The sequence below is a fragment of the Callorhinus ursinus genome, unplaced genomic scaffold (assembly GCF_003265705.2).
Source record: "Callorhinus ursinus isolate GAN/ISIS: 27379988/994484 unplaced genomic scaffold, GSC_fseal_2.0 scaffold19, whole genome shotgun sequence".
NCBI lineage: Eukaryota > Metazoa > Chordata > Mammalia > Carnivora > Otariidae > Callorhinus > Callorhinus ursinus.
This window is the reverse complement of record NW_027397081.1, coordinates 34,678,364-34,697,829: the sequence shown is the minus strand read 5'-3', so window position 1 is coordinate 34,697,829 and position 19,466 is coordinate 34,678,364. Positions and strand designations below refer to the sequence as shown.

At 33.8% G+C, this 19,466-nt stretch overlaps 1 long non-coding RNA gene across 1 annotated transcript in view; it reads left to right on the top strand.

Annotated features, from left to right (window-relative positions):
- Nucleotides 1-19,466, top strand: part of LOC141374600 (uncharacterized) — a 57,629-nt gene that overhangs the window by 26,001 nt on the left and 12,162 nt on the right. The window contains exons 2-3 of the long non-coding RNA XR_012381616.1: nt 12,802-12,887; nt 14,354-14,428. This is a non-coding gene — a long non-coding RNA (uncharacterized lncRNA). The remainder of the gene's footprint in view (nt 1-12,801; nt 12,888-14,353; nt 14,429-19,466) is intronic.

The following is a 19,466-nucleotide window of genomic DNA, read 5'->3' as shown; positions in this document are numbered from 1 at the left end:
ACAGAAAGAAAGAAAGAAAGAAAGAAAGAAAGAAAGAAAGAAAGAAAGAAAGAAAGAAAAAAGGAAGGAAGGAAGGAAGGAAGGAAGGAAGGAAGGAAGGAAGGAAGGAAGGAAGGAGGAAGGAAGGAAGAAAGAAAGAATCTAAGTTAGTAAGGAAGAAGTAAATCTTTCACTATTTGCAGATGACATGATACTGCATATTGAAAACCCTTAAAGACTCCACCAGAAAGCTATTAGAACTGATAAATGAATTCAGTAAGGTTATATTATACAAAATCAATATACAGAAATCCACTGCATTTCCATACACTAATAATGAGGTAGCAGAAAGAGAAACTGAGAAAACAGTCTCATTTACAATTGAACCAAAAATAAAATAAAATACCTAAGAATGAGTTTAACGAAGGAGATGATAGACCTGTACTATGAAAACTATAAAACTTGATGAATGAAATTGAAGATGACATGAACAAATGGAAAGATATGCCATGCTTGTGGATTGCAAGAACACGTAGTGTTAAAATGTCCATACTGCTCAAAGCAATCCGCAAATTTAATGCAATCCCTATCAAAATACCAACAGTGTTTTTCACAGAACTAGAACAAATACTCCTAAAATTTGTATGAAACCATAAAAAAAAAACCCTGAATAGCCAAAGCAGTCTTGAAAAAAGATGAGCAAAAAGTGGAAATACCGCAATCCCAGATTTCAAGTTAAACTACAAAGCTGTGGTCATCAAAACAGTATGGTACTAGCACAAAAATAGACACGTAGATCAATGGAATGGAACAGAGCCCAGAAATAAACCCCAAATTATATGGTCAATTTATCTTCAACAAAGGAGGCAGGAATATGGAATGGGAAAAGACAGTCTCTTCAACAAATGGTGTTGGGAAAACTGGACAACTATGTGCAAAATAATGAAATTGGACCAGAAAATACACAAAAATAATCTCAAAATGGATTAAAGACCTAAATGTGAGATCTGAAACCATAAAAATCCTAGAGGAGAGAACAGGCAGTAATTTCTCTGACATCAGCTGTAGCAACATTTTTCTAGATGTTTCCTGAGGCAAGGGAAACTAAAGCAAAAATAAACTATTGAGACCACATCATAATTAAAAGCTTCTGCACAGCAAAAGAAACAATCAACAAAACTAAAAGACAACCCACTGACTGGGAGAAGATATTTGCCAATGACATACCTGATAGAGGGTAGTATCCAAAGTATATAAAGAGCTTATTCACTTCAATACCCAAAACCCAAATAATCCAATTAAAAATGGACAGAAAACATGAAGAAGACATACAGACACGTGAAAAGATGCTCAACATCGCTCAACATTGGGGATATGGAAATCAAACCACAATGAGATATCACCTCATACCTCTCAGGCTGGCTAACAACAAAAACACAAGAAACAACAGTTGGCAAGGATGTGGAAGAAAAGGAACTCTTGTGCACTGTTTGTGGAAATGCAAACAGGTGCAGCCACTGTGGAAAACAGTATACAGATTCCTCAAAAACTTAAAAATAGAACTTCCATATGATCTAGCAATTCCACTACTGGGTATTTACCCAAAGAATATGAAAACCCTAACTTGAAAAGATTTATACACCTCTATGTTGATTGAAGTATTATTTACAATAGCCAAATTAGGGAAGCAGCCCAAGTGTCCATTGATAGATGAATGGTTAAAGAAGATGGATATAGAAAGGCATATTACTCAGCCATAAATAAGAATGAAATCTTTGCCATTTGCAGCAACATGGATGATCTAGAGAGTATGATGCTAAGCAAAATAAGTCAGAGGAAAACAAATACCATGTAATTTCCCTCACAAGTGGAATTTAAGACACAAAGCAAATGAATAAAGGAAAAAAGAGACAAACCAAAAAACAGTCTTTACCTTAGAAAACAAACTGTTGGTTGCCAGAAAGAAGTTGAATAGGGAGATAGGTGAAATAGGTGAAGGGGATTAAGTACACATACATTGATGAGCACTGAGTAATGTATAGAATTGTTGAATCACTATATTGCACACTTGAATCTATTGTAATATATATTAAGTATACTGGAATTAAATATTTTTTAAAGAAGATATTTCTTCTGGTATAGGGAGGGAACCTGTTGTATGAGAATTTTATCTCCTGTTTTCAAGAAAAAAAGGGGGAGATCACAGTATCCATTTTTTATCTATTCTTTCCCAAGTGATTTTAGCTCAAAATAATCCTTAGTTCAAATTACATATTTTGGGGCATTGTCTGGTATGCTTTAGCCTCTTAACTAGTTTCATTGCCTCCACCCTGGGCCTTCCAGAACAAATTCTTTGAATAAAAGCAAGAATAATATTTTTTAAATTTAAATTTAAAAATGTAAATCAAATAAAGTTAATCAGCCTTAGTCTAAACCTTCAATGCTTTCCTGTAATATTTTTAGTAAAACTTAAACTGCTTACCAGGGAATTTCTATCCTCTGGCATGGTCTCTGAATTTATTCTGTTATCCCCTACACTCACTGTGTTCTACCTACTGAGATCTCAATGCTAGTTCTGGACATTTCAACCATTTTCACAGCTCAAGTCCTTTACATGCAGTTACTGTGGTAGATTGTTTGCAAAAAAGACTGTAATTCTTCGCTTCTCTCTGTATAAACATGCTTTGTAAAATGACTCTGCAGGTCATCCTGTCAAGAGATAGAGTCTTCCTTCACCCTTTAACTTTGTGGTTTGGCTTTGTGATTTTTCTTAGGTCAATAGAATATAACAAAAGTAAAGGGGGTTCACTTAAGAGTCTAGGCTTCAAGAGGCTTTCATTCTTTTTTTCTTTTCTTTATTTTATTACGTTATGTTAATCACTATACATTACATCATTAGTTTTTGATGTGGTGTTCCATGATTCATTGTTTGTGCATAACACCCAGTGCTCATTCAATGTGTGCCCTTTTTAATACCCATCACCGGGCTAACCCATCCCCCCATTCTCCTCCCCTCTAGAACCCTCAGTTTGTTTCTCAGATTCCAGAGTGCCTCCTCTTCTTTGGACCTCTGAGATGGTTAGGGAAATTCTGACCAGCTTGTTGAAGGATGAGAAAGCACATGAGCAGAACTGATTCATTCCAGTCACCACCATCCTAGATAAGTCAACCACAAGCTAACCTGCTATGCCTGTTAAAGCATTCAATTATTTACATGTACTAGGTACTTTGCACTGTAGGTTCTAAATCAAGGTTTGCTGTAATCTCCCACAGTAATCACAACATGTTTCAGAAACAAAGTCAGTTCATTTTTCCATACATTCTGAAAGTAGAGTATTCTCATATATGGTTATAAATAAATGGTCTGGAAGAGAGGAAGCTTGAGAGTAGCAAGTGAGAATAGCCCACTTGACTTCTAGTGAAATGGGATAAACTGGCTACATTACTAATATGTGACTTTTCAACATCAAAGCTAAGCAAGTACCATCTTTTAAGAAATCTTTTTCACTTCATGTAAGATGAGACTAAAATAGAAAGGCAGTTTGAATTGCCATGTTAATCAACAAAACTCCTAGTGGGGAGTATAACTCTTGGTAGCAAACTTCACCACTTACAAAATACGAACTACAGTATCCCTTAGTTGGAAAACTTACTGCTTTGCATAAAGGGTTGTGAAGATTCTGGCAGGACAGTGTTAGGACCTTTCCTGAATCTCTCACCAATGAAACTGGTAAAAATGTATTATATATATATAACATATATTGTGTATTTTATTGTATAAATATTACTATGTTATAATTATATATTTAAACATTTAAAGCCTCTGGAAATGGCCATAAGAGCAAACAGTAAATTAAGAAACATCTATTCATGAAAACTTATGAGAATTTAGTATTAAAAGGGTACTCTGTGGTGTTTGAAGCTAGAACCCTTCTCCCTCCAGTTGTCCTATCTTCTGGTCCCTTAGGGCTTAGTTGGGAAATTAAGCTTTCCTTGTAAGTAAAATTAAATCACGTTATTGTACCTTAATTATACATCCCAAGCAAGAGTAGCATTTTAACAACTTAAGAACATAAATCAAGGTATGATGTGGGAATAAGGAATATCCCTATTAGTCTAATAGGATAGATGGAAACTACCTATGATTTAATAATTTTGATGGAATGAAAATAAGTTTAAATATGTGAACCTTCCTAATTTGTCTAAACTGTACTATCCTGAAACAAAGGAATAACGAAAAAAATCTTATATTTACAAGTGTTTAAATTACCTTTACAGCAAAAATAATTTTAAAGGACATAGGAAACACTTCTATGTTTTAATTCACTTTACATAGTTAGCCAATAGCTAAATAGACCTCATTAACTCTTTATCAAGAGATAAAAAAGAGAGAAATTTTTTTAATTCCCCATAGCTGCCTTTCCAACACACATGTCTCTTGAGAGCAGAATCCTCCACCTGCATTTCTTATAATAATGTGCCTAATTCTGGATCCATTTTAATGCCTACTATATTATTTGGTGTTCAATTATGTACTTCAGTAAATTATTAAATCTAATAACTATTATAAAAGAATTTCTCCTGTGCTTGCTTTATTTTATATCCAATAATTGGTTCAATTATTTTAAATTTCACTTTATTTATGTAACAAAATAAGTAACTCCGTACATTTGTCTGTGCTTGGCTTACTCCAGTAAACATCAGCACAGAAAATCAAAATGGAAAAAAATTCAGGAATTTGCTTTTCTCTTGGTTCAAGAAAGTTCAATATGTAACTGATAATTGGAATGAGAGACACTTGTTTACTCCTAATACAGTATTAAGTGCATTAGAGCTAAAATGAAACCCATAGTCATACAATATTTTAGTATTCATCAAAATGTGTTGCATATACAGATAAAACTTCTTTTCTGATTTGTAATAAATTATTAAGTCCCAAAGCTCAGATACCCATGCTTTTGAGTTGTTGTAAGGAAATTGAGTACGAATTTCATTTGCCTGATAAGTGATTCCCCTCTTGCTGAAACAGCATTGTATCACTAAGGATAAAATGAATCCTATTAAAAGAAGGCATAACAAAGCAGTAGAAAGTGTCTGGGAGTTTCCAGATTAAAGTACATACTGCATTTTGCCAGTGTATTGGCAGCCATCATAAGTGCATTATTTTAAACAGTTAGTCATTTTGTACAAAGTGGATGACTAAATAGGTCTCCTCATTTAAATGTAACTACTATTTCATTGGTTATGTCTCTACTGTGTCAGGCATTATTTGTAGTTTTTCTTTGTAACATATGTTCTTATTGTAAAGTTTATTTCATTCATCTAGATATACCTACAAGAACAAATTTAATAGATTTATTTCTCAATGTTCTATATCCCTGGGGTTTACTATTTTATCGTATTTGAAATCTGAAAGAAAAAAATGCATCTGGCAAATACTTAGCTTAAAACTGAATTTTTTTAAGACTTTATTTATTTATTTGAGAGAGAGAGAGAGCATGAGCGGGGTGGGGGTGGGCAGAGGCAGAGGGAGAAGCAGACTCCCTGCTGATCAGGGAGCCCAATGTAGGACTCAATCCCAGGATCCTAGGATCATGACCTGAGCTGAAGGCAACTACTTAACCGACTGAGCCACTCAGGTGCTCCAGAATTGAATTTCTTAAAAAGTTTCTATGCAGGGGTGCCTGGGTGACTCAGTTGATTGAGTGTCTGATTCTTAATTTTGGCTCAGTTCATGATCTTGGGCCATGAGATCAAGGCTGAGTCAGTCTCCAGGCTCAGTGGGAAGTCTGCTTGAAATTTTCTCTCTCTCCCTCTCCCTTTGCCACCCCCAGCCCCCGTGCTCCATCACTCTCTCTTTCTCAAATAAATACATAAATCTTTTCTAAAAAGGTTTCCATACAAAATGTTTTTAGAAGCTGTGGATGAAAGCTTAGGCTCTGTGTGTCTGTGTGTGTGTGTATGAGAGAGAGAGAGAGAGAGAGAGAGACAATCTGTGTGTGCTTATATGTGTGTAAACATATATGGGTATATAAGACATATGTATATGCACCCATGCATATATGTTGCTATAGGCAGGTGGTTAGGGAAAGTAAATGTTGAAAAAGTTATTTTATGGATAGTCCCTTTTATATTTGGCACTATTATATCTAAGAATTTGGGACATCCAGTTGATTAAAAAAGATAAAATTGAGAAAAAGTAAATGATCATGTAAGAGAACAATTATGTATAATTTCTTTAGTGAATTTTTGTAAAAATAGTCCAGAATGTATTTCAAATATCTCCCTTCATATTTCATTTCCTCTACAGAGGGAAAAAATTACCAGCTTTCAAAATATCAAACAATTCCATGTGTAAGTGAAATTGAAACATTTCTGTAGTTCCTTATAATTCTTACACTAATATTTTAAAGGTTTCCCGTGACATAACTAAGAATATATAACAAGGAGAAAATTTCACCTTAAAGAACACATTTTTTTTATCTAAATAGAATGTCATATCTAAAACACAGCTCTTCTTTTTTTAATTTATTTAATTTTTTTATTTTACATTTTTTTAATTTTATTATGTTATGTTAATCACCATATATTACATCATTAGTTTTTGATATAGTGTTTCATGATTCATTGTTTGCATATAACACCCAGTGCTCCACTCAATACATGCCCTCTTTAATACCCATCACCAGGCTAACCCATCCCCCCACCACCCTCCCCTCTAGAACCCTCAGTTTGTTTCTCAGATTCCATTGTCTCTCATGGTTTGTCTCCCCCTCTGATTTCCCCCCTTTCATTTTTCCCTTCCTTAATATTTTCTTTCTTTTTTTTAACATATAATGTATTATTTGTTTCAGAGGTGCAGGTCTGTGATTCAACAGTCTTACACAACTCACAGCACTCACCATAGCACATACCTTCCCCAATGTCTATCACCCAGCCACCCCATCCCTCCCACCCCCATCACTCCAGCAACCCTCAGTTTATTTCCTGAGTTGAAGAAGTCCTCATATCAGTGAGATCATATGATACATGTCTTTCTCTGATTGACTTATTTCCTCAGCATAATACCCTCCAATTCCATCCATATCATTGCAAATGGAAAGGTTTCAATTTTTTTTGATGGCTGCATAATATTCCATTGTATATATATATATATATACCACTTCTTCTTTATCCATTCATCTGGCGATAGACATCTTGACTCTTTCCATAGTTTGGCTCCTGTGGATATTGCTGCTATAAACATCAGGGTGCACGTACCCCTTTGGATCACTACATTTGTATCTTTGGGGTAAATACCCAGTAGTGCAATTGCTGGGTCATAGGGCAGCTTTATTTTCAACTTTTTGAGGAACCTCCATACTGTTTTCCAGAGTGTGCACCAGCTTGCATTCCCACCAACAGTGTAGGGGGGTTCCACTTTCTCCGCACCCCCGCCAACATCTGTTGTTTCCTGACTTGTTAATTTTAGCCATTCTGACTGGTATGTGGTGGTATCTCATTGAGGTTTGGATTTGGATTTCCCTGATGCTGAGCGATTTTGAGCACTTTTTCATGTGTCTGTTGGCCATTTGGATGTCTTCTTTGGAAAAATGTCTGTTCATGTCTTCTGCCCATTTCTTGATTGAATCATTTGTTCTTTGGGTGTTGAGTTTGATAAGTTCTTTATAGATTTTGGATACTAACCCTTTATCTGATATGTCATTTGCAAATATCTTCTCCCATTCTGTCGGTTGTCTTTTGGTTTTGTTGACTCTTTTGCTGTGCAAAAGCTTTTTATCTTGATGGAGTCCCAATGGTTCATTTTTTCCCTTGCTTCCCTTGCCTTTGGCGATGTTTCTAGGAAGAAGTTGCTGGAGCTGAGGTCGAAGAGGTTGCTGCCTGTGTTCTCCTTTAGGATTTTGATGGACTCCTGTCTCACATTTAGGTCTTTCAACCATTTTGAGTCTATTTTTGTGTGTGGTGTAAGGAAACGGTCCATTTTCATTCTTTTGCATATGACTGTCCAATTTTCCCAACACCATTTGTTGAAGAAACTGTCTTTTTTCCATTGGACATTCTTTCCTGCTTTGTCAAAGATGAGTTGACCATAGAGTTGAGGGTCCATTTCTGGGCTCTCTGTTCTGTTCCATTGATCTAGGTCTCTGTTTTTGTGCCAGTACCATACTGTCTTGATGATGACAGCTTTGTAATAGAGCTTGAAGTCCGGAATTTTGATGCCACCAGCTTTGCTTTTCTTTTTCAACATTCCTCTGGCTATTCTGGATCTTTTCTGGTTCCATTCAAATTTTAGGATTATTTGTTCCATTTCTTTGAAAAAAGAGGATGTTATTTTGATGGGGATTGCATTGAATGTGTAGATTGCTCTAGGTAGCATTGACATCTTCACAATGTTTTTTCTTCTAATCCATGAGCATGGAACATTTTTCCATTTCTTTGTGTCTTCCTCAATTTCTTTCATGAGTATTTTATAGTTTTCTGAGTACAGATTCTTTACTGCTTTGGTTAGATTTATTCCTAGGTATCTTAAGGTTTTGGGTGCAATTGTAAATGGGATTGACTCCTTAATTTCTTTCTCTTCTGTCTTGTTGTTTGGTGTAGAGGAATGCCACTGATTTTATATCCTGCCACTTGACTGAATTCCTGTATGAGTTCTAGCGTTTTGGGGGTTAAGTCTTTTGGGTTTTCCACATAAAGTATCATATCATCTGCAACGAGAGGGTTTGACTTCTTCTTTGCAATTTGGATGTCTTTTATTTCCTTTTTTGTCTGATTGCTATGGCTAGGACTTCTAATACTATGTTGAATAGCAGTGGTAATAATGGACATCCCTGCCAAAAAACACAGCTCTTCTTAATGTTAGAACTTTCAGAGATGACATGTTAAGTAGTGTTTATTAGGGATGGAAGGCAATATGATATTTATGAGTCAATAATATATTAAGAGTTTATTTACAGACATTTAAAAATATCCCCATTTGGCACATCCTTATACATCATATAAATAATGTACAAGTACTGATATAATAAAAAATATGGTAAATACTGGGATTAAAACATACATAATTTACATTGGAAGTCAGGGAATATTTCTTCATGGAATAACATTTAAACTAAGATGAGATATAAGTGTGGGAGTTAGTGAGGTGAAAAGTGATGGAAATCATCTGAGAGGGTCTGTAACATGTATGTAGGTCCCAAAGCAGAAGAGAATATGCTGCCCTTGTAGAATGGAAAGAAAGACTCTAGAAAGAGCATACTGGATGGAAAAACAATAAGCATATTACTGAGATACGTTTTATTTCTTCTTTAGTCTCTCTACCTAGATGGTTTAATCCATTGCTTTTTATACACAGAATTCCCAGTCAGGATCTAATTATAAAATTATGAGCAACCACCTCAAAACCTTGTTTTCTGGATCATTGGCAAGCCTTAAAGATAATCTAAACTCAAAATGTCTAAAACTAAAACTTTGATTTCCTTTCTCAAACCATATTTTCTTTCACCCTTCAACATTTCAATATATGGCGTCATTGCCCACTGAGCTTCTCAAACTTGAACTCAAAAGTTGTTCTTGATTTCTCCCTCACTTTGAGCTCCCAACTTAAGAAAATATGAAGCCTGATATTTTTACTATAAAATTCATTCTTCCCTTCCACTCTTGTTGCCACTACTCAAATTGAAACTACCATATTCTTTCACCTAGCTGTTATAACATCTATCTTAATATCACCTCAGTCCAATATATTCCCTACAAAGCAGCCATGTTAATCATATCAAATCATCTTAGGGAAATTTTTTCCAAGTTATTTTTATTTAAATTCCAGTTAGTTAACATACAGTGTAATATGAGTTTCTGGTGTAGGATTTAGTGATTCATCTCTTACATACACCAAGTACTCATTACAAGTGCCCTTCTTAATCCCCATCACCTATTTAACCCACTTCCCCACCCACCTCCCCTCTGATAACCATCAGTTTATTCTCTATAGGTAAGAGTCTGTTTCTTGGTTTGCCTCTCTTTCTTTTTCTCCTACTCTTGTTTGTTTTGCTTCTTAGATTCCATGTATGAGTGAAATTATATAGTACTTCTCTTTGTCTGACTGACTTGTTTTGCTTAGCATAATACTCTCTAGTTCCAACCACGTTGTTGCAAATGGCAAGATTTCATTTGTTTTTGTGGCTGAGTTATGTATTTATATATAATATATAATATACACTACACCTTCTTTATCCATTCATCAGTCAATGGACATTTGGGCTTTTTCTGAAATTTGACTATTTTGATAATGCTGCTATAAACATTGGGGACCATGTATCCCTTCAAATGAGTATTTTTGTATCTTTTGGTAAATACCTAGCTCTCCTAGGGTAGTTCTATTTTTAAATTTGGGGAAACTTCCATACCACTTTCCAGAGAGGCTGAGCCAGGTTGCATTCTCACCACAGTGCAAGAGGGTTCCTCTTTCTCAGCATCCTTGCCAACACCTGTCGTTTCCTATGTTGTTAAGTTTAGTCATTCTGACTGGTGCAAGATGATATCTCATTGTAGTTTTCATTTGACTTTTGCATCTTAGGGAATTTAAATATTTAATTTTCAAATATTTGAGGTTTTACTAAATAAGTGTGTTATTGTTTCATTTTTAATTTCCTCATGTTCACAGAATGTACTCAATTCAACTCTAACCCTTTTGAATTTGCTGAAACTTCTTTTATGGACAATATGTAGTTTATGGTATTGAATGTTTCCTGTGCATTTGAATATAGTACTCATTTTGTAACTGCCAGGAGGAACATTCCAAAAATATTAAATACCTCAACATATTTGTTAGTGTTGTGCAGTTCTCCAGTGGTTTTTACCTTTTTTCTCGTTTTTCTATCAGTTATTGAAAAATGTTTGAAAACCTCTATGAAATTATCCATTTTTTTCTTTACCTTTGTCAAGTTTTCTTCATATATTTTACATTTCTATTATTAAGAAGTTCTGTTCTAATTGTTATATTTTCCTGATATGTCACTTATAACAATTTGGAATGACACTGTTCTCTCTGATAATGCAATTTCTTTTGAAGTTCATTTTACCTGATGTTTGTAAAAACACTCAAGTCTTTATAAGTTTACTGTTTACAAAGAATTCTTTTTCTACCCATTTCTTTCAATCTACATTTTACTTAAGTTATATCTCTTGTAAGGAGCATAAAATCAGATCTTTTAATGAACTTTTAAAAATCTCTTTTTTAATTAAAATCTTTAGACAACTTTCAATGTAATGATTGATATGAGTGGACTTAGGGCTATATAATTTTATTATTTATTTCTGTTTGCTGTATCTGATTTTAATTCCCTGTTCCTTTCTTGCCTTCTTTTGGGTCATCTGAATAATTTTTAATATTCTATTTTTATTTATCTTTTGAATTTTTAACGATACTTTTTTGTAAGTGATTCTCTAGGGAATATAATTTATAATTATATAGTAAATACCAACAAACTACTGCATGGGGGTTTTAATTATAATTAGGGGGAGAAATTGACTTTATTTAGCTTAGATTGTCATACCAAAACTCAATTTCCATCTCACAAGCTTTTGATATATTTCCATTATTATTTAGTTCTGAGTATTTTTGCTGGGATTTCTTCTTTGATTTGTTAATTTTTTTTAGAACTGTATGAGCTAATTCATAAATATCTAGGGGATATGCTATTTACATTTTGCTATTATATTCAATTTCATTCCATTGTATCAGAGAAAAAACTCTTTAAAATTCTGACTCTTTGAATTTTATAGAGTATATTTTATAAGCAAACATATGGTCACTTTTTGTAAATGTTCCCTGTTCACTTAAAAAATGAACTCTAGGGTTTTTTAGTGGAATGTTCTATATTTGTCAATAAGGTCAAATTGTTTATTTTGTTGTTCAAACATCTTTATTCTTAATGAATTAGTATCTGTTTATCTTATAACTTTTTCATAGAGGCTATTTAAAAAATATCCAACTATGATGATGGGTTGTCTACTTCTCCTTCAACTGTCAAATCAGTTGTAAGTACAAATGTACTTACATGTATATAGGATAAAAGTTTTTATTTAACTAGTTGGATAATCTTTCTCCCTTACTTGAAAATTGTATTCTATTTAAATTTAATGTAATTATTAATATAATTAGGTTTAAATCTACAATCTTGTTATTTTCATTCCAATTTTTTGTTTCTTTTGTTGTGTTCTTTTAGTTTAGTCAAATTTTTAATCACTTCATCTCTGAAATTTGTTTTGTAAAGTTTTATTCTTATATTATTCTTAGCATCAACCCACAAAATATAATAGGCATTGTGATTTATTAAACTATTAAATTAAATAATATGTTTTAATATTTCCTGAATAGTGTAGGAAACTACAGTTAATTCCACTTACTGAGCCCCTCACCTCCATTTAGCTATAAAGCCATATATTATACTTAGACTGAATTTTGGATATTTTGATGTTTACATCATTGGGCCCGAATCTTAATGTAGTTGTTTAAAGAGTGTTAGACTGGTTGGACATATTCCAGTGAATAATTAATTGCAATCAGTTTGCTCAAATTGAGGTTTGATTAGAGTAAGTGTAGAGCAGCATTTATCCCAGATTTAACTTAGCTTCATGCTGTAAGTGTTTTACCTTTTTAAGGACTCCAGGCAGTGCCCATATTCAATGAGGTTTCTCCACTCAGGTTGGATGGAAACAAGAAATATTCCCAGCCCTGCATGAAATCCTGGAATTATCTGGTCTACTACTTTCTGGTAATTTTTTCCCAGTCTCATGTAATTTTTCTTTACATATGCACAGATCATTACTCAGACAATGTCTTGGAGGAGCGCCCTTCCCATCACAATGTTCTCTGAAGTTCTCTCTGTGCAGCAACCTCTTCTCAGGTATTCTGTTATGAAAAAATTAGCTGGTGGGCCTGTTTCCTACACTTACTGAGACTGCTAGACTTGCATTCCCTTCCCATTCTGTGGTGTGCAAACCATCTCCAAACACTGAATCATAATTTTTACTTTGTTTACTTTTCCTCAAGGATCATAGTCCTGTATTGTCTATTGTGATGCCCAATATCTGAAAACAGTGGAGATATATACATATATATGCATTTGTACTTGTATTTGGTGGGGGAGAGGTTCTAGTTGTTTATGTGGGAAGGCATTCCTGCACAGTCATGGTCAAGATAGAAATCCCTTCAAATTCATTTAGAAACTAAACAATATGGTAGACATGGGCAAAGACATTTCTGTGAAGATAAGCAAGGTAATTGAGCCTTCATTAATGATCAAGATATCCCTTTATAATATCATTAATTGACTATTATTATATATTTTTTCTTTGCCATTACCTAGTTTTGATTTAGTTGGTTAGATGGGCCCTGTCTTAGATGACATTGAACTAATGATGTAATGATGTAATGATGACTGAAAACATTCAGCTCAATCCATTGTTGCCTATCAAATAGGTGTGGTTCCTGAGAGGGAAAATCCTCCCTATAAATCAGAGAGAATACCAGTTAGATAACATCCTGAGAGTTATGTCTTCATGCTGACCATCTAAGAATGCAAACTACTTGGCTATTTTTGTCAAATTGAAGTTAAAAATCCAAATCAGAGAATTGCTTCATTTCAACAAACATGGTGTGAGTGCTTTATTCCAATTGAATAGAACATATTAAATCAAAGAATGCTAGATTTTACTAGTATCTCTTTCTCCATTTCTTTATTTGCATGCAGTTACATTTTCCATACTCCTTGCAATTGAACAGGATCAGAGAACTGATTTCTGGACGGTGATATGGTGGATATAGTGATAGGTATCCCACTGTCAGCTCTGGCTTCTAAAATATTTTGGGTAATGCTCTGCACCGTCTTTCTATTTACCCTATTTGTCCAGTTAGATGTAGAGGATCTAGTGGAAGACCTAGAGATAAATTGCATGAGAACAATTTGGTTCTCTGGTTGATTCAGGACATAAACTCTTTGTCCCCCAACATTATTTTTCCTTTTTCTTCATGTATTGGCTTATGGCATGAGTAAGAAGTCAACTTTTATTTTGTTAAGGACTAAAATTTTGAGCTGTGTGAGGGATAATCCAAGTTATCCCACCTGGATACATGTGGTAGTGATACCATGTATACATATGTTTCTTCATTCAACAAAATTCACTGAATAATTTACAATTAGAGGGTATGGTTAAGGATACTGTGATAAATGAGATTTTTTTATTCTTTCAAAGAACCCACACAGTGAGAAAGGCAGGTACATTTAAAATGGAATGCAGAATTATAAGTACCATAATAGATATCTTTACAAGTTCCTGTAAAAAGAAATACATGATTATTTCTGCTTTTTAGGAATGACAGAAAAGACAACTAAGAAGATAAGAAGTGAGATGGATGTAAAAAATAAGGAGCTACTATAGAATAAAGGTACATAAGAGAAGACATTTCAATGCAGAGAGGAAAATTTGTGCAATCACAAAGATGAAACAAATGTGAGGGAACTATAAGAATTCTGCCACAACTAGAGCATTGTATATATAAGAGGAAGTGAAGGAAGATAAGCCTGAGAGGTAAGCAGAAGTACTGCCAAACTACTCTCAATGAGGAGGTGTCAGACACATGCTCTTTTCTTCATGCTTACCTGCATTTGAGAACATATAAGGCTCTTGGTTACAAGCTTCCTAAAGCAACATAAATAGAAGGAATGAATGCAGTTAAAGCCATAGTGATGTCAACATCACTAAAACTTTGAGTGCCTTCAAAAGAGCATTAATATCCATGGAAATGTTATTAAAAAATAATATGTGGCTCTTTTACCAATGCATTCTTGCCCTTCAATCTCAGTATATTCTTAACACTGGAGTTAAAAAAAAAGTGGGTAGTTTAACAGCATACAAATAGAAATATTCTTTGGTGTTCTTCAATTTCAGTTTAAAACAAAACTATTTCCTGAAATAATTAATAGAAATAATAGAAAACATCTTTTAGCAGCATATATGAAATTCCATTCACCAGTTATCACACCAGTGCCTCTGAAGAGGGGAAATCCTAGAATTTTGATTGCTTATATACAATTGTTTCTTTCTCCCATCCAGTTAATTTTTGACTCCTCTATATCACAAAGAGGTATCATGTTTTATTTAACTTCTTTAGTCACAAAATCTTATTATAAGTGATTCTAAAATCGAGATTTCCTGAACCACTAAAGAGACATAGTGGATGGTTATGAGAACAGCTCCTGATATTGAAGTTAGAAGATATAAGTATTTTTACAGAATACTAGAAGCTATATATAGATTACAACACATTATGATCCCCACACTCTACTCTTTATGGAGTGAAAAAAGGAAGTCTTTCATATAGGAGGCATTGTTTCAAGTCCCATTTTCTTCCCTATTGACTGGTTACTTTATAATCTTCTCTACATTTAGTTTTCTAATCTGCAAAAGGAAAATAATAAAGCCAATCATTGTGAGTTTCTAAAACAGATATATAATAAAATTCTTAGCAAAACTGTAAATTGTAGGGTATTTTATGATTATTATACATAGATATTGCAATTTCTAAAGATATCTGTTCAACATGAAAACATTTAGCTACTACTCTTTGGGGAAGATGTGGGAATAGAAGAATTAGGAGACCTTGGATTATGCATATCAGATATTAAGAAATATATAGAGAGAGCAAGATAGAGAAATACAGAGCTAGATGAAATAATGGATGATTAGATAGATAATTGATAAATGATAGCTGATGATAGATAGATAGATAGATAGATAGATGATAGATGATAGATAGATAGATAGATAGATAGATAGATAGATAATAGATAAATGTGATTCTTTTAATCCATTCCCCAAATTAAAATTAAGCCCATTGTGACTTTATGGAAAAGTTGGCCTGTGGGCATTCTACTTTAATGGAATTATTTGTATGGTAGAAAATAATTTGCCTTGGGCAGAAGTTAATCCCTTTGTTCAGTCAGAGAAAACATTTCTATCCTAAATATCAAATCCTAGGCCCACTTCTATATACTCATGACTGAGATTCATCACTGAAGAATGTATCTCAAGGAATTATTTTCACCAAGACTTGGATAAAAACAATAACATAATTTTAAGATCTAAGTGACAGATTTTAAAACACACCTAGAGAAAGGGATCACCTGGCCCACAATTCTGAACAACTCTTGCCCTGTAGGATCTCATAACTTAGATAATGCAGAGTTCAGATGACATCGTAACAAGGTATAAAGTCATATACTTTCTCAAAAGAGGAGAAAGATACATTCAATTTGTTCATTCTTTGAAAAAAATGGAGCTGAAAGTAGATTCAAAACAATAAAACAAACAATTCCTATTAATCCAATAATAAATAAAACACATTAATGCCTTGGGCAGAAGTTAATCCCTTTAAAACTAGCCTTCAAAACTTAATTTTCCTTTATTAGCTCAAATTTTAAAGGTCTTAGTCACTTCTTTTAAAACCATTTATTACATTTTTTATCAGCCATCTCTTTGTATGTGTGCACAAGCCAAAATGCTAGATAAACCTGTACTCTCTGCACATATTAATTCACTGTCAACTTAGAAACTATAAATGTAGATATGGTTATACATAGCATTTCTCTCTCTCTCTCTTTTTTTTTTGGTATATGATGGAAGGTACTAAATTAAAAATATATATTTGGGGGTATGTACACCCCAATGTTTATAGCAGCAATGTCCACAATAGCCAAACTATGGAAAGAGCCAAGATGTCCCTCTACGGATGAATGGATAAAGAAGATGTGGTATATATACATATATATATATATATATATATATATATATATATATATATATACACAATGGAATATTATGCAGCCATCAAAATAAACAAACAAACAAACAAAATCTTGCCATTTTCAATGACGTTAATGGAACTAAAAGGTATTACGCTAAATTAAAGACAAGTATCATATGATCTCACTGATATGAGGAATTCTTAATCTCAGGAAACAAACTGAGCATTGCTGGAGTGGTGGTAGGTGGGAGGGATAGGGTGGCTGGGTGATGGACGTTGGGAAGGGTATGTGCTATGGTGAGTGCTGTGAATTGTGTAAGACTGATGAATCACAGACCTGTACCTCTGAAACAAACAATACATTATATGTTAACAAAAAAAAAAAAGAAAAATAGTAGGAAGGGAAAAATAAAGGGGGGGAATCAGAGGGAAAGATGAACCATGAGAGACTATGGACTCTGAGAGACAAACTGAGGGTTTTAGAGGGGACGGGGGGGGGTCAGTGATGGTATTAAGGAAGGCATGTATTGAATGGAGCACTGGGTGTTATACACAAACAATGAATCATGGAACACTACATAAAAGACCAATGATGTAATGTATGGTGACTAACATAACATAATAAAATAAAATTAAAAAAAAGAGTTTCTTAGCTAATATATATATAATTTGAAGGTTCTTATTGTTTATAAGTCAGAACTGTTTTCACTGCCTTTTTGAAACTTACTATTTATCCTTGGCAAAACACATTATACTTTTAACTACATGTCTGAATATTTCATTCATTTCATTTCCTTGATATAATGGAAAAATGGCTGTTATCCAAAACCACAGTGAGCTCTATAGTCTGCCCATGTTGTGGTTACTTTTTACACAGCACTCCAAATATCACCAGGCCAAATATCACTATCATAATCCCAATTGCTGAAAACCAAATATAAGGGAGATATTTTGAAAATACTCTGAGAATTATGTGATGTTACATTTAACGGAACAACTATTTGAATGACCTTGATTTTTCATCAGAAAATATCAAGCCAGAAAACAGGGGAGAAAAACAAACAAACAAAAAGAGAACAAAAAAGAGAGAGAGAGAAAGAGAAAAATCCATCAAATAATTCTATAACTAAAATGCTAAAAGATTTTCAGGCTGAAGGAAAATTAGAAGAAAAAAAGAGTATCTTTATGAAGAGTAAAATAAATGGTAGTTACCTGAGTAAATATAAAATACTATGTTTTCTTTTACTTTTTAAAAATTTTTTTATTGTTATGTTAATCATCTTTAAATTCTTTTGAATACATATATGACTATTGAAAATTTTTACAGTATCTGGTGAAGTTTTCAATGTATATAATTAATGAATCCTTGGGATATATCTACTGAGACTGACAAAGTAATTTTAATTTTGTTAACTTAAATCTAAATGGGCATTTTTAATTTTCAAATACTAGACATTATAGATCTAAATGCTCCAATTAAAAAGGAAGAGATTGGGGAGTGCCTGAGTGGTTCAGTAGGTTAAGTGTCTGCCTTCATCTGAGGTCATGATCAGGTTCGCTGCTCAGCCAGGAGTCTGCTTCTCCCCTCTTTCCTGCCTGTGCTCTCTCTCGACTAAATAAATAAGATATTTAAAAATAATAATAAAATAAATAGACAGAGATTGGGGCACCTGGGTGGCTCAGTCAGTTGGGCATCTGCCTTTGGCTCAGGTCATGATCCCAGGGTCCTGGTATGGACCCCCATGTTCCAAGTCAGTCTCCCTGCTTAGCATGGATTATGTTTCACCCTCTTCCTCTGCCTCTCCCCCCTCACTTGTGCTATCTCTCACTCTCTATCAAATAAATATATAAAATATTTTTAAAAAGGCAGAGATTGATAAAGTAGTTTAAAAATGATCTTATTATTTGTTTCCTATAACACAAAGACAAAAAGTAAGTGAATAAAAAAGATTTTATGGGATGCTGGGTTGGCTCTCTCAGTTAAACATCTGCCTTAGGTTCAGGTCATGATCCCAGGGTCCTGGGATCGAGTCCTACATTAGGCTCCTTGCTCAGCAGGGAACCTGTTTCTTCCTCTGCCTGCCACTCCTCCTGCCCGTGCTCTCTCTCTCTGACAAACAAATAAATAAATAAAATCTTTTATACAAAGAATAAATACAAAATCCTGGAGTGAATTTATTGATTTATTTTTAAAGATTTATTTATTTATTTGAGAGAAAGAGAGAGAGCCTGGGGGAAGGGCAGAGGGAGATAGAGAATCTCAAGCACACCCTGCTGATCATGGAGCCTGATGCAGGGATTCAGTTTCAGGACCCTGAGATCATGACCTGAGCCAAAACCAAGAGTTATATGCTTAACCAGTTGAGCCACCCAGGCACCCCTGGAGTGAATTTAAAAAATTAACATCAAAATAAATTTACAGAAAATTTGCAAAGCTAATGCAGTTTCCCATATATCCCACATCAGGTTCCTCTATTATTAACACCTTACATTAGTATGGTTTATTTGTTATGATTAACAAACCAATATTAATACATTTTCATTGGAAAACTCTGTAATTTATTATTTATTTCTTTTGTTTTTAACCTAATGAATGTTTACTATTCCAGGATCTCATCTAAGACCTCACATTACATTTAGTCATCATAGATCCTTGGACTCCTATTGGCTGTGACAATTT